This window comes from Macrosteles quadrilineatus, unplaced genomic scaffold, assembly GCF_028750875.1.
Source record: "Macrosteles quadrilineatus isolate MER2022 unplaced genomic scaffold, UCM_ALF_1.0 Scaffold_3__2_contigs__length_128488019, whole genome shotgun sequence".
Lineage (NCBI taxonomy): Eukaryota > Metazoa > Arthropoda > Insecta > Hemiptera > Cicadellidae > Macrosteles > Macrosteles quadrilineatus.
Genome location: NW_026542596.1, coordinates 113548811 through 113564476, shown reverse-complemented (window position 1 = coordinate 113564476; position 15666 = coordinate 113548811). Strand labels below are relative to the sequence as shown.

General features: G+C 31.3%; 1 protein-coding gene across 1 annotated transcript in view; it reads right to left on the bottom strand.

Annotated features, from left to right (window-relative positions):
* Positions 1-15666, bottom strand: part of LOC128989480 (uncharacterized) — a 455521-nt gene that overhangs the window by 67752 nt on the left and 372103 nt on the right. The gene's annotated exons all lie outside the window — the stretch shown is intronic.

Below are 15666 nucleotides of genomic sequence, written 5' to 3'. Positions count from 1 at the left end.
ATTTTTTTAGTTGTATTCAACGATGACAAGCTTTTAAAAAAGCATTTAGATCTCAACCAAATGAACAATAAAAAACCATTGCCAGCATATATAATTGCTTAAAAGTTTCTTCTTTTTCTTGTTACAACATTATGTGAAATATAACAGTATTGAAGTGGTAGGAGTATTGATACACTCTACTACTTATACAGTACTTTGTACAAAATCCCAGGTCCCTTGCATGATCAAGGGTATACAGGTATTATCAAAGGCCGACGAAAGGGCTAGTTTACAACATATCCACGGGTCTACAGTCGTATTTGCACCTCAAAGACCCGCTCGTTACTAACTTTTCATTTGTATTCTCAGACCATCTTTACTTTTTGTAGGAGGCTGGTATGATTGCGAGATCCTGCATATTAACTGGAACATAAAAAGGACGATATGCTCGTTTACATCGTGAAGATTGTTGTTTTGTTTGTGTTCTTTTTTATATATTTTTTACTTTAAAGAACCCTGGTATAGTTAAAATCTCATGTCAACCTTAATCTGATTACATTGATAGTTAATTCTTTACTTTATACTTTCTTCTGAAATGGTGACCATACAAAATACGTATTTTAAGCCAAGTATGAATGGAGATTAGTGTAGGATGAGTGGTGCAATCTTGCAGTCTTGTTAGTGACCAAGCCGACATATTCCTTAGACACAGCTATTAATTAATAGCCCATACAGCTAATGGCAACCAAGGGACCTACATCAGTGGAATTCAAATCTCATTTTTGCCTTCGTATATACGAATTGGTCTAACTATCGGGATAGTACTGCGAATAGTCGTAGTACTCACTAGTGCAATATGACTCTAATTTAACCTAATCTCGACAAAAATGTGCTTGTATGTCTTTGTGTAATTGTAAGTCTTTTTGAATTCTCTTCATAGCTCAAATGATGAGAGAATCATGCATTGCGTAGAAGTCAACTGGAAAGGAACATAATTATATTTTTTCCTACAGTTACCTAACAATGTACATGTTCTCTCACTGATTTGAGAAAGCAAAGTGGCCAATTCACTCCTCAGTGAGACAATGTTAACATTGTCTAACTCTAATTACTTTGTCTCACTCCTGATTTGCAACGTGAAGGCACGAAATAGTGAGCGCGTAACATGTAGACAAGGTCGTATGCGCACCAAATACGTTGGCAGCACTGGCTGTAAATCAGCTGGTCAGCTGTTATACTGTTGTATCATTCAATGTCATATTGAAAGTTCATTTCTGTGTAATAATATGTTAGGTTATTTACCAATTTATTTGTTTTATGGTATCCGTAGGAAAAATATAATGTACAACTCGAGTGCAAAGTGCAATTACATCACTCGAAAAACCATTCCTCATTCGCCTACGGCTCGTGAGTAAGTATTTCTTTCGAGTGAGTCAATCGCTCACTTTGCTCACTAGTTCACAAATAACTATAGAGCTCGCATTAGCCAGTTGAAAGTATATTTATAATTTAGTCTAACACATTTGGTTCGAATAGTGACAATCACACATGCTGTTAAAATCTGCACACACGTGAATTGTTTGAATATGTACAAACACTTTGTATAACCCAAACACATATTGTGAGCGTCTTAAAAACATGGATTGATTCCCTATACAAATTTGCCTATGAATATTTTTAGAGTGCTATCGGCAAAGGCAAATGAAATATTTATGAGTCAAGTCGCCAAGTGTGGAACACGTCCCGAGTATCGAGCGAGTTCATGTTTATCAAATCACTGCAACATCCTCCAGAGAATAGTAATGTCCCTTAAATGTGTCCCTACTGAAGCGTATGAATATGGTTTGGTCATAGAATCCTAAACCTATTTACAGCCTTTGAATTCTTTGGTAGTACTGTTCAGTGCCATTACCAACGAGTACATGAAATCACTGAAATCATCCATCATTTTGATGTAAACATGCTTGATTATTTTGTATCAGGTATTGATCATCTTGTCCAAATCACAATGACGTTTAAAGCATTAATGATTCGCTACAGGTTTCTATATTTACTTTCTATCTAAACTCGTTATAATTACTGTAAATGCAATAGTATATTTCATACCTAGGGCCAAAAATGAGGTTTTGCTGGCTCGAGATCAGTTTTTAAGTTCAAGACAAAGTCGAGAACATAAAATGATCGAGCTGCAAAACTATGCCCGTGTGGTACGAACGCCATTTTTCACCACAAAAAATTGAGAAAATATATACAATAAATGCACACAACTACAACTTTAAGGCTATGTGAAGAAATATTGAGAGAAATCTGCAAAAGTTTTAAATAGACTGTGGTGACAATAAAATAAGTCTATTGAAATACATTACATTTTACTGTATGTAAAATGGCTAAAACCATCAAAGTGTGGTGAAATGTTTTATCAGTTTGTAATAATTAGAAATGTTTCTCCAGCAATAATAATGCAAACAATGTTTCAGGAAGATTGAATGATTTATTCACTATTTAAAACTAATATTTTCTTCATATAATACAAACCATTAAGTTATTTCCTTTTCCTAACTCATAAAAAATCAATAATTAGCAACTCTCAAAACATAAAATTTCGATTTAACTTGCTAGTATCAAGACAAAAACTTTACAACTTCTAAGTTCAATACACCATTTGCATTTACAATTCGATACATCCGGTCTGGTGAACAGGATAAGAAATCAAGAAAGCAAGGAAAAAACAAACGCACAAGAGAAAACTGTGTAAACCTGGTCGAGCGTAAGTGAGTTTGAAGGAAAGACAGACTTTGTTTGCTTTGGTATCGAAATGTACCTTTGATACTGTATCGTGTTCCTGCGAAACAAACTGTACAACAAAGAATTACATGTTAGATTTGTTGTATGACTTCTAGTGAAGGTAGTTGTTTAGTTCAGAGAAATTTAACCTCCTTTCCCTTTTTAGGTGGACCTGTAGTGTTCAAGGTGTGATATCCGCAGGTCTCAACATAAACCTAAAATCTATTGGTTGAGAAGTTTCCCGTACATTACTACACCAAGTTGGCCTCGGTATAATAAGTTCGATACCAGTCAAACATTTAAATTTATATAGTCTCAAATGCAATATTACAACGATCGATTTACTACACATGAATGTACTACAGGCTATCAAACAACAATTTGAATTCCTCTTCATTGTAATCAAACATTTTAAATATATATTTTGTTTACAGTTGAGGGCTACTAGTGTTTTTAAATAAGGAAGTCAAAAATCTAAACATTTAGATCACGTTAATTAATTAAAACGAACTAACCATATCATGGACCAAGATCACAGTTGAGAAATGATTACATAACAAATTAATTTAAATAAAATAGTTAGCAAATGTATTCGTTGTCATAAGCACTCATTGGGACTCTTTCGATACACAAAAAAATTCCTAGAAGATTAAAGGGAAATGTCCTTCTGCTATTGTCTATAAATATAAATAGTTTTTAAAAGTTCTTGGACAAATGTTTTTATAATAATATCCATGGGTTTACCAGCCTTATTTTATGTTAATATTCTATTTATATTTTGGATTATTACTTAGCTTAAGATTTTTAAAATAACGAACCAGATCTAGAGCTAAGGTACAAATGTACGGTATTTATACCCAAGTACAATTTGTAAACAAGTATGATTTAAATTAGTGTTGTGAAGTTTGAACATGATGGAAAAAATCCTATTTATCAGCTTTCTTACATTTGGGTTAGCTTCTCTGGAGATATCGTCTTTAATACCATTAAATCAAATATTCGATAGGTCGCCGTTTCAATTCTGAGTAAAGTAGGTGACAGTTTAATGGATGTTGTAAACTATAGACCTACCCAGCTGTTCTTTAAAAACAGGGCTTCAAAAAATTGACAGAAATATGATCTAGCCAGCTGTAAAAGTACACCGATAATTTAGCTGAACTCATATTTAGATTTTAATACATAAATACATTGCTGTGTTATAAAAGTAAATAAAACTGTAGATCGTCTTAAGGACCAACCTTTATTCTTGATGGATCTAAATACAAACCTGGTATATACTGAAAGATTATCTAGAGTTGTGGCCCTAAGCAAAGTTTGGTCAAGGCAATTATGTTAAATAAATATTCATGATAAGAGGAAAACTCAAATAAAACTTCAAAAAAATGTACAAAACAATTTTAATAAAGCATTAATAATTAATGTATGGCGTCAATTTAATAATACAAAAATATCTAAGACCTGTTTCTTCATCAAAATTACTCTAATACTACGTCTAAAGTGGTCCATACACCAATTCGATTCAAAAGACAGAAACTGAGAAAATAATGTTTCCAGATGAGAAAATACACTGAGAATAGAAAGATTTTGTGGAAACGTGAGTCGCTGCAAAACAAAAGGATTCATGATGTTTGCCTCGAATCTGAGTCCCCTTGAATCTAAAGTCACGTAGGCAAACCTGCCTGTCTTATTTACATGCAGGGAATACATGCCTGTTTGGAATATACAAAAAACACTTAGAATAAAAAAAACAAAGCAAGTAGCCAAGCAAGTACTTAAGAAAATCCTTTGTACCAAAAAGAAACATAGGGTAACCATTTCTTAAGACTTTTAAAGTACTTCCCAATTGAGTTTATCTATTTATTGTAAAGATGTGATGAGCAATAGGACCTATATCTTCGGAACAAGGTATTTTTATTTTGACTGTGAATTAGGAAAACCCCGTTTATTTATTTTTTTTGGGAAATTTAAGTACTATATAAAATAATGGCGCATCATTCAAGTTTTTGAATTGAAGATTGCGCAGGTGAATATTTGGCCTATTTGGTTGGCAAAATATAAAAGACAATTTTTTAATAACATTATCTGAATGAATGGAATGAAAATGAAAATCATTCATTATTGAGGTGAACTTAGAACCTCATGGTCATTTCTTATAGTTAACCTCTCGTTATGTTATGTTATTATATGATATTACGAGGTGACACCTCTAAAGTTCTTATACAGCAGATTTGGCTACAAAATATTTTTAGATTTGAAGTGAAAACGTGGTTTAGTTCAACAAATTAATGGTCAATAACAGTTAGATAAGGATATATATTTTATCCGTCGTGCATTAGGTGAAAAGTGTTATTTTCTTTAGTCAATGCTTGATATTTTACTGTTTCAGAAAACAACAATCAGAATAAAAAAATTGTTTATATTATTCTCATTTAAATCCTTATCCCACTAAAATACACAGATAAACTAGTTTTAGCGCATATTGGTACTAAAATCCTAAACAAACTCCTTAGTAGTGTTCCTAAAACGAATTCAAAGCAGAAATATGTTTATATTTCGACTAAGTATGTTTTCCATATTGTCAATGGAAAATGGTGTCAATTGTTCTGTAATCAGTAAACTAGTGAACGCTAAAACGGTCTGAAAAATACGTCTTGAATTTGTAATAATATGTAGGCGATGATGTAATAAACACAAGTTTTCGTACAAAGTAAATTAAAATCTCGTACATTTTGTCCACGAAATTTGATTTTTAACATGGATTATTATAAATTGTTGTTTACTTTTGTAATACATTGTAATACGTTTTATAAAATAATATTTATAATCAATTATTAATTATTCTGTAGTCATGTTTGTATGCCAAAACACTGACGACTACACAAACCAAAATATAAATAAATAAAAACGCTTCTACGTCTCAATTATTTTTATGTATCTACACGCAAACTTACCAAAAATAAATTTTCAAAACTATTAACCTAATGGAAAATGAAGCAACATGAGACCACGATCACAACATAATGACGGCTTTACCTTCCTAAGAAATGACCACCTTCTGAGGATGATCGCATAACTCTGCTACGTAAATTACTTCTAAAATTTATCGCCTCTTAAGGGTATATAACGATTGTGTTTTTCATCTTTAGAGCAGCTTAATCTTTGTTTAAAGCGAAACTTTACTCTTAGGTAAACCTATAAATAATACTGTATAAAACGGCCAATGTATAACGGTTGTATCGATTCTCACAATGTATCTGCTTAGCTTTGTCATATGAATTTCAATGGTAATTTAAAAAATGCCCTGATTAATATTCGAAGTTATTGGCCTTTTGTGTTCAAAAAGGTCACAACAATACTTTTTTTAATGTGTTTCTTGCTTTTGCGAAGAAATAATCAATTAAATATTGCTATGAAAAATAGTATAAATATTGGTTAACAATTTAGATTTTAGGGGGTTAATGAACCTATCAATTCAAGAATATGTTTATTTGTCAAATAATTTAGAATTATCAATTAAATCTAAAAACATTACCTTTAAATTGTATGGTTTATCAATGACACTTTACTGAACTAATAATTTTCTTGATTAGGGATTTAAATTAGATTTTTTTTAAATTGATATTATTTAAATCATTAATTAGTTTACATTTCTATTTGACTATATCGCTTTCAGAAGGAGTACCTGAGATAAAAAAAATACTGACATTGTTATTGTTATTGCAATCGAGTGTTTCAGACAAACATAACATTGCAAATACAAACAAAACCAAGTCTTCGATTTTAACCGTTATTTTGACCAAAGTTAGCAAAGTTCCCTTTTAAAGAAAGCATAGTTTGCCTTTGTTCTGTCAATATATTTTCTGTCAAAGAAAACAGTTCATAACCATTATATCAATTAACTATTAAGAAAGAATTATTCTAGACATTTTGGTTACTTAAAATAAATTTTCATTGCACATACTGTTCCACATATAATATAAATTAGGGTGTCCACAGAAAATTTGTCATTAATTTCCATGACTTTCCATGACTACCCATGACCATTTACCATTGGTTTCTATGACTCACAAACTTTACTTGAAAATTATAATGTAACATACACAAACGAATAATACTGCCTAGACATGTTATTTCACAGAAAATACTGAAATATTTATTAACATATAACAATGGAGTACACAGAACTAATACAAACTCAAACTCATTAACTAATACAACTGTAATAAATTGAATTGTCGTACATTTGTGAAAAATCCTGAAAAGTGCTACAATAGTTGGGGTTAAGGCCGACAAGAGCATTGAAAAATCCCGTCAAATCCATCCATCATTGGGGATTTTCATGACTTTTTCCATGACTTTCAATGACCAGATTTTTTTCCATTTTTTCCCCGACTTTCCAAAATGTGGACACCCTGTACCATGGTATATTTGATTAAAGATACATTTCTGAGAGGGAGTTGCTTTTTGAATGTTTTAAACTTGAACTAGATGTTCTTGTTGATGTAGAATGTTGATATTAATCTAATTCCAATCGTAATAAAATTATATAATATTGCATTGTCATCCAAACGAGCTAAGATTCAAATTTCAAGACTCTAGCTCATCGGGAAGAGGATAAAAAGGTTTTCACCGTTCGCTCTTGAAAAATGTAGTAATCATTTAATGAAACTATTGGCCCAATCACTCTTTTCGACTATTTAATCTATGAACGCTCCAAAGTTTATTCCTCATGAGAACCAATGTCAACTTTAAGAATAAAAATTCACTTTAAAAGTTAAGTAAAGAATGGAAATGGAAGAACTTTCACAAAGAATGTTTAGTTTTATCGCTCCTTATACAGAGGAACCAGGCGGGTGCATTGGAGATTCTTTCTTTTGATGTTACTTGAAGAACACTTCAAGAAGTTTTGAAAGTCTAGTTTAGACAGCAGAGTCGAATATGTATTGATACATATTATTAGAAAATAGTTCCTTATATTCCTGCAGTAAATTATTATATATTTCAGTTTATTGAAGTTTCTTCAACAATAATGGCTATACACTAATAAAATAATAATTTCTCTCCCTATATAAATATACAAAAACACAATTATTTTACCTACGGGTTGCACAACCTCCTAGCTAATTTTTATTTCATTTATAAGAAATACCAAACATTTCGTCACTAACCAAATGTTTTCCGAGTTTTCATTTTCAATTCTCAAGCAATGGTTAAAACTTAAGTACCTAGAGAGTCTTAAAGAAAGAAGTATAAGCATTCGAAATAATACGTTTTTATCATCATATAAAACATTAATTTAAGTTTAAGTTCCACTATACCAAATTTGTATGTTATGTTAAATTTGTTTGTATGTTGTAAGTTGCATTTGTATGTATTTAAATAATTGTACCAAATTTTACAACCACTTTTTCATTTTGTTAAACATAAATTATTTATGAAAGTAAAATACGTGAGACATCTCACTTATATATTATTTGTGAGACTAGTCACAAAAATAGGATCATTGTTAGTGCATTTAGAAGCACTTTTAGAAATACATGTTTATATTATCACAAATTTGTATAAGGTAGTAATTTCCTTGGCGGAGTCGCTAAGTTAAATTGATTTGCCTTAATAATCCAGTTGTTCAGTTGGGTTAGTTCCAAATGTATTTTGTAAAACAATCAGTTTTTCATTTGAAAATATTATTCCTCAACTAATTTTCAAAGGTTATTTTGTGTAAAAGGTGTATTTTCAATGTTTAACCTACGTGTCAGGAAGATTTTTAAACAGGTTTTTTCGTTTTTTATCATGGTGGATAGCAGATTTTTAATTAACTTCAACGACATATAAATGTTTGTTTATAGAATTATTCCCTTTTTTAATTAAGGTAGATAAAAAAAGAAATCACAGATAAAATTATATTGATGAAGATTGGTCCAGTACAATTAAGATCAGTTGTTAGTTTTTTACTTTCAGTTAATATACAATACAATCTGCAGTTGGTTATTTACAACCTAGCCGTAAGTCAAGCAACAAAACATAAAATTACGGAGACTGTTTGGCTTACATTTAAAATGCATGGAACCGATATCCGATTTAAAAACTTGTTACCGAAGTAGAAGCTTTCTTGATACAGATTGGTATGATGTTTACTTTAAGGAGGTTGTGATTTAAAAACTTGTCAAACAAAGGGAATAAAATTCTTGTTCGTATGTGATTCTAAAGTTATATTGTTGAAATGATAGTTATATAGTTGGTTATGGAGTAGCAATGGTTGTCAAATATTTAAATCACCACCAACAAGAATAATAGTTGTTTTACTTAAGATAAAGATTGTACATCATTATAGATGTGGTGCATTGAAAAAAATACATATAACAGCATCGTGTAGTTATATCATGTAAATCCAAGCTATATTTGACTTAATTTTTCCTACTTTGAGTGAGCAGACAGAATTGTCAAGTTGAGGTTAAGTTTGTTAAGGTTAGCCCTTCTATTTTTAGATATATAGCGTGTACACATATAAACTGACACAAATAAAATAAACTGGTATATACATGTTAGGTACTATATTACGTGTAGGCCTACCTATAATGCAATATCTTTCATATGCGGCTTCATTTAAAGTAAATACAAAACTTTGAAAAATAAAATATATAAATGAAAGTAAAATAAAATAATCGTTAGATCAAAAAATATTTAATGTCCCTCTTACAATTTGAATTAAAACTATTTAAATATTGATTCTATTAGTTTAATTGTATCGCAATTTATAAATTATACGATTGACTAAACTAGTTACAGGAAAAAATGTATTGCTTCTTATTGGATTAAAGTGTGTACACTAAAGTTATTATACGCTTAAAAACAAGAGAAGACACTTAATGTAAAAATGTCAAAAGCAAGCTCAGCATAAATCATTTTGGAGCTTTTATAATAATGACTCAGTCGGCCCAAGGCGTGGTAAAAAGGTATTGCTTTAACAAACACTCTGCATAATTATAGCTAAGTCTCCAGCCACGAACTCATGGCAGATCATAAAACATAAATAGATTTGTTATTAAACACAATCCTATAAAAAACATTAGTCTTTTACATCAGCTAAAACGTTTACACTTTAAAATAAGACGAGTAAAATGTTTAAATGTGTTGGGTTTACAAGGCAAATGAGATTCTATTTAACCAGTTCAGTCTGATTTTAACTAATATTTTACAAAAATCGTATATATCTTATGACAGATAGCCTGACCATACTACTGGACCAAATTACACACGGTCGGTACCAAATGAAACATATTTTCCTGTAGTTGTACAGAATCGTTTTATAAATTAAAATAGGCTAAAAAATAAGCACAGAAGAGAATTTAAAAGGAAAAAATAACATAGGCCTTATGGGTTGCCATGCTGGTGACAAAATAACAACAAAATATAAACAGAAAATCCAAACAAATTCCAAATTCGAATATAGATAGCTACATTGAAAACAGATGAATCTGATCCGATTCAAACTAATCTTCTCTTATCAGAAAAGTAATAGTAAGGTTATCAATGTAACATGTATGCTATAGATAAAGTTAACATCAATATTTAAATGTATTTTCAATCCTCCACTTGTGTTTAGCATTACAGTTCGTTTAGGAACTGTTTAATGACTTGGTTTGGTTGGTTTATATATATTATGTTTATGTTATGTGTAGGCCTTGAGTTCTACATAGCAGGAAGGGGTAAGCACTATAATAACAATTAGTGAAAAATATTTTCATTAAGATTTAATATATAAAAAACAATAAGCATAAAAATAAAACATCCCAATGAGTTAAACGTGTCTCTATCACTGATACCTTAAACGACATGACGATACATTCTAATATTCCGTTGACCTTCTATCTACACAACATCTTTACAATACACTGACAAAATACAGAAAACAATCGGTATATATATATGAACAGCTGGTCAATCAGTATATAGCTCTGGTTTTGACAAAAAAATCACCCCAAAAAGAAATACATTTTTGCGTAATGCAGTGTGAAAAGGAAACATACAATGTTGGCCTCAATCAGTTTCCAAGAAAATTTTTTTTTTCAAGAAAAAATCCACCCTAATCATCATATATGTTTGCATTTTAAATTTACATTACAATTAACGTTTGACAAAAACGTTTTAGTAAATTTGTTATTATTTTTCATCATAGTTTCAGTTTTTAATAACAATAATAATAGCAGTAAAGTAAGTTGGGGTATATTGTCTTTTCCATTGTTACGGGGTGTTTGATGTCTTGTATTGTCAAAATTGGCTAATAATGGTATACTTTCTTTTGATTACAATTTATGTCTACATATTTTGACTAAAAAATCTACCAGCTAATTTTCTAGTGAAAAAAACCAATCCCGAAACCCGAAAAAATAAATCTTTAACCTAAACCGTAATAGCTGGTAGTGAATACTAGCTGTTCCCTACGGGCTTCACCCCGTTTGGCCTCAAAATATTAATAAAACTATTGATTGGTCAAGTTAAATAAACAAAACAGAATACAGTAATACAAACAAATAATCACAACTGAAGGTAATAAATTGAAAGAACAAAAAAATAAGTACAGCTGAGGTTTTTTTAACATTAGGCAAATGGAAAGTTCCCTTTAGAAAGGAATTACGACCTTAAAGGGCAATTTATGGAATAATAGATAGTATAGTTTGGTTTCTCGTCATGAACATTTTAAGTATATGGTTTATTGGGATGTGAATTGTAGTTTTTTCAATAGTTCATGGGTACTTTGGGATTTATATATGTATTAACTTTAATACATGTTTTACCCAAGACCATAGCAGAAGAACCAATATTACCACCAAACTATCAAACTACCCAAGAGTATAACCAGTGTAGCACAAGTAAGGGCAGTAACATAACATCACAAACAAATTAGTCGAAATGCAACCAATAGCAAAATTATTAGTCAGTTCTCATATATTTAAAACCAACAGAGGATGTTTAAATTAATTAAATACCTACATATTGAAATCTACCTAATATGTTAAATCAAAGTTGGTAACATGTCAAAAACAGCTGATTTAAAGTGGTTTTAGAAGTAAAGTAATCATCGTCAACTACAATGTCCAGTGGTCTGGGCAGAACCGGGCCCATCAGTTCGGGGTAAAGTTGTAGCTAATGTTGAGTGTGTGGTTCACCATGAATTGTACAACTTAGATACTCCCCGGCCCCGAGGAACTATGTTGGGGCGATTTTGGAGGGGTTGTCACTCCCCAGAACATTACGAAATTTACCCATCAGAAACTTCTATTCCGTTTATTACAACCATCCTAGATTCAATTAAATAATATCATTGGCCGTTTAGTTTGCTAGCTTAAAGAGATAAATAATTTGATAAGTTTGAATACTGTCCATGATTTTCCTTACTTATGAGTGGATGAATGTATTTTCATGTACATAACGGAATAATAGGAGCCGGAAAATCACTTCAGGTACAATTATTAATAAACTACACTTTTACATACATACATTACGACACAAAATTTGCTCATACAGAACAACAGATCTCAGTAAATTTAAAACAATTATATTTGCTAATTTGTGATATTTAATATAGAAATAAAAGCAAAAAGGATACAACAAACTTATAAGAGCTCGACAGTTAGAAGTTCAAGTTCAAGGTTAAGTTCATTGTTCTGTAGCACGCACTAAATGCAAAAATATAATAAAACTAGCATATGCATATTTCTTTTTACATTAATTTATATTGTTAATCATAAAACAGCTGATTCCAATCATAGAAATAAATGGTAAATAAACACTAGCGCGTGTAGTGGGCATATGGAGAACTAATGGAGAGCATGAAGAGTAAATCTAGGGCATGGAGTAATCAGCTGATCGTTTATACATTAAATATTCTACAGGGTGAGTTTTAATTGTCCCCCCCCCCATTTTTTTCTACATTTTTTCAAATATCAATCCCAGACCACTTCTAAACATTGTTGGATAGTAAGTACTTCATTTTGACAAGGTCATCATTTCCGGCCGCCATCTTGGATCCGCCATATTGGATGCAAATTTTTTTTTTCAAATGTAAAAGTGGGGTTGTGACCCATTATTTCGAACTACCTTTTTACCCTGATTACAATGCCGAAAACCGTTTTAAAAAATCTTGATTCATTCTAAAGTTATGAGGGCTTTTTAAAACTTTATTTTTAGCCCATTTTAACATTGTGCATTTACAAACTAAGACCATAATCTCAAAATAGTGCTAGATAAAGATAAGTATACAATCTAAGGTAATAAGGTAATTGTCGACCTATTTTCACTTGGTTATGACTGATGTATTTTTTCGGCCGCCATCTTGGATCCGCCATTTTTGAAATGTGATAAATTATTTTAAATATGAAGGTGGTGTTGTGACCCATCATTTCGAACTACTTTTTTAAGTTGAACTTAATTCTATGATCCGTTTTTCATTTTAATTTTTTGATTTTGAAATATTGATATTTTGAACAAAAAAATTGCAATATTTCATAAATAAAACTTGATAAAAAAAATGGATTGCGGCATCGAGTTTAGCTTAAAAAAGTTTAGATGGTGGCCGGAAATGACCACCTTGTCAAAATGAAGTACTTACTATCCAACAATGTTTGGAAGTGGTCTGGGATTGATATTTGAATAAATGTAGAAAAAAGTTGGGGGGGGGGGACTATTAAAACTCACCCTGTATATCAATATTGACTACATAAGGAATGTAGTAAAGTAATACTAAGGATCAAGGGTTTGAGGTTTAATTTGGATTATGTCACTATATTATTATGTATGTGTGCAGGTGTACAGGAGAGAATAAAAGAATCAGAAAAAATAAAACGAGAGATGGAGAAATTGAAGAAAACCTCACCAAAGCCGTAATGTACTGTAAGATGGAAAAAATAATTTTTCGTGATTGTTTATTCATACCAGAATAAGAAGAGTATATATTTATAATATAAATTGAACATATCAAATAATCGGTAAGTAGGCCTTCTATAATACACATAGCACATGATTAGTTAGCATAATAATGTACTAGATTTTTATTTTATTTCCTGATTTTTAACAAAATTATCACTTATTATACTTGTTATAAGGGAATGCTGCAATCACTGAATTGGTTACCATCTAACGTCGATCATTAGTAATCATATTTAGTTGATTGATAGATGTCACCTTGGTAAAGTATATACTCTGTTTGGAATCAAACTACCACCTTTACAGGCGGAGGCTAATAAACAACACAAACACACTTCTCAATTGTAACCTTTACATATTACAAACTGAAACATATATGTTCAGTCTTTGACTATCTTATTTCTCCTTGGACGTTAGGCATTAGATCGGGAGCTAATTTTGGGCACGAGCTCGGGATTGTTTTTTAAAATACTTCAGGCGTTTCAGGCGTTGCTACGTTTTTTGACTTATTGGAGATTTGGCGGGATTTGAACCCTAGACCTCAGGGAGCCCTAACGCTCTAATCACGAGACCGACTCGCTCCCCTAGTCTTTGGCTATTACAAGTAGTATACAATCCATTCGCCTGCTATAGCCAATTTCGGAGTAAACCCGAACGATTATCATAGTGTGGGTAGCGAGCTGGAATAGTCGTAGAGCAATGGACCTTGGTGCCCGAGGTCCCGGGATCAAATCTCGCCAGTGACCAATTAATTCCATACTAGTAAAAATGCAGTGCCGTTCTAAGCATGAAAGTGAGAAGTATTGGGGAGGGGTCTTTAATAGCGGTTTAAAATATTGCGTGACATGATTTCCGGCTAGAGCTAACGTCCTACGATATAAGGGTGTACAAAAAATATATATGTCTTGATGTAAATTGCCGATTTATTTAAAGTACGATCATGTTTAAGTTAAGCCATGTTTAACTCAAATGAAAACTTATAACAGCTAAAAATCGTTTATAACAACTATCAAAGTATCACAAATAAAAAGGAAAACTACAATATTTACATCTATAGATGGCTAATCCAACTATGTTTCAACAAAGATCAACCACAGCTGATCATTAGATGATACATCTATTTCATCACCAAACAGGTGAAATCGAATAGTTTGTTTGGTGATGTAGGAAGTTGGGGTGTTGACAACATGAGGTGGTGTCTACAGGCAGCTAAACACAGTTTATTTCCTCTGAGACGACGACGGTAACAAGCAAGGCGGGGCCTCTCGACACCAACTCAACGCTAACTCAAATTAGGTTAGTGTGAAATTTCCTCAGTTTAGAATTCTAATAGCTCACTTCTAGAAGTTTGTGTCTAGGAGGAGAAGAAGAATGCACGGTTTAAACTAGTAAGATTTTATGTAGTTAACATTTCTTATTTAAGCTTGTATTTAATTTATTTCAATTCTATCAGCTTTTTACATTGTGTTGCTACGTTAAGATTCTGTAACAGAAAAAAAGGTGAATACTTTGTTTTCTTTAAAGTATTTTTATATTATGCTCTTTATGTAGTTCAATGCATCAAACTAAGTTACTATGTTTATCATAAATAAATAAAATTTATTATAAAGTTTAAGTTTGCAGTTTTTATTCAAGATTATTGTGTTTTATGTGAATTATAGATGTGTGATGGCTTATGTAATAGTAGTAGTTTACGCAACGATCGCTTTACGACTATTTACGCGAACTGAGTACACTACACACTACTTTACCTACAGTTTTTTGATTAATTACTAACAATCACTATGCATAATCTCTAGGAGAGAGGTTATGTTTTCGTTATAACCTCTCATTGCCACTGACAGTGATGCAACGACTTATTGTACCAACCACTAACTACAACGATCATCAACAATTCAATTGGTAAACAGCTGATTATTTAAGGTTAGAAGCATTACAACTTCACTTTTATCTCAACCCGTGATTCTAATAATTGGTCCG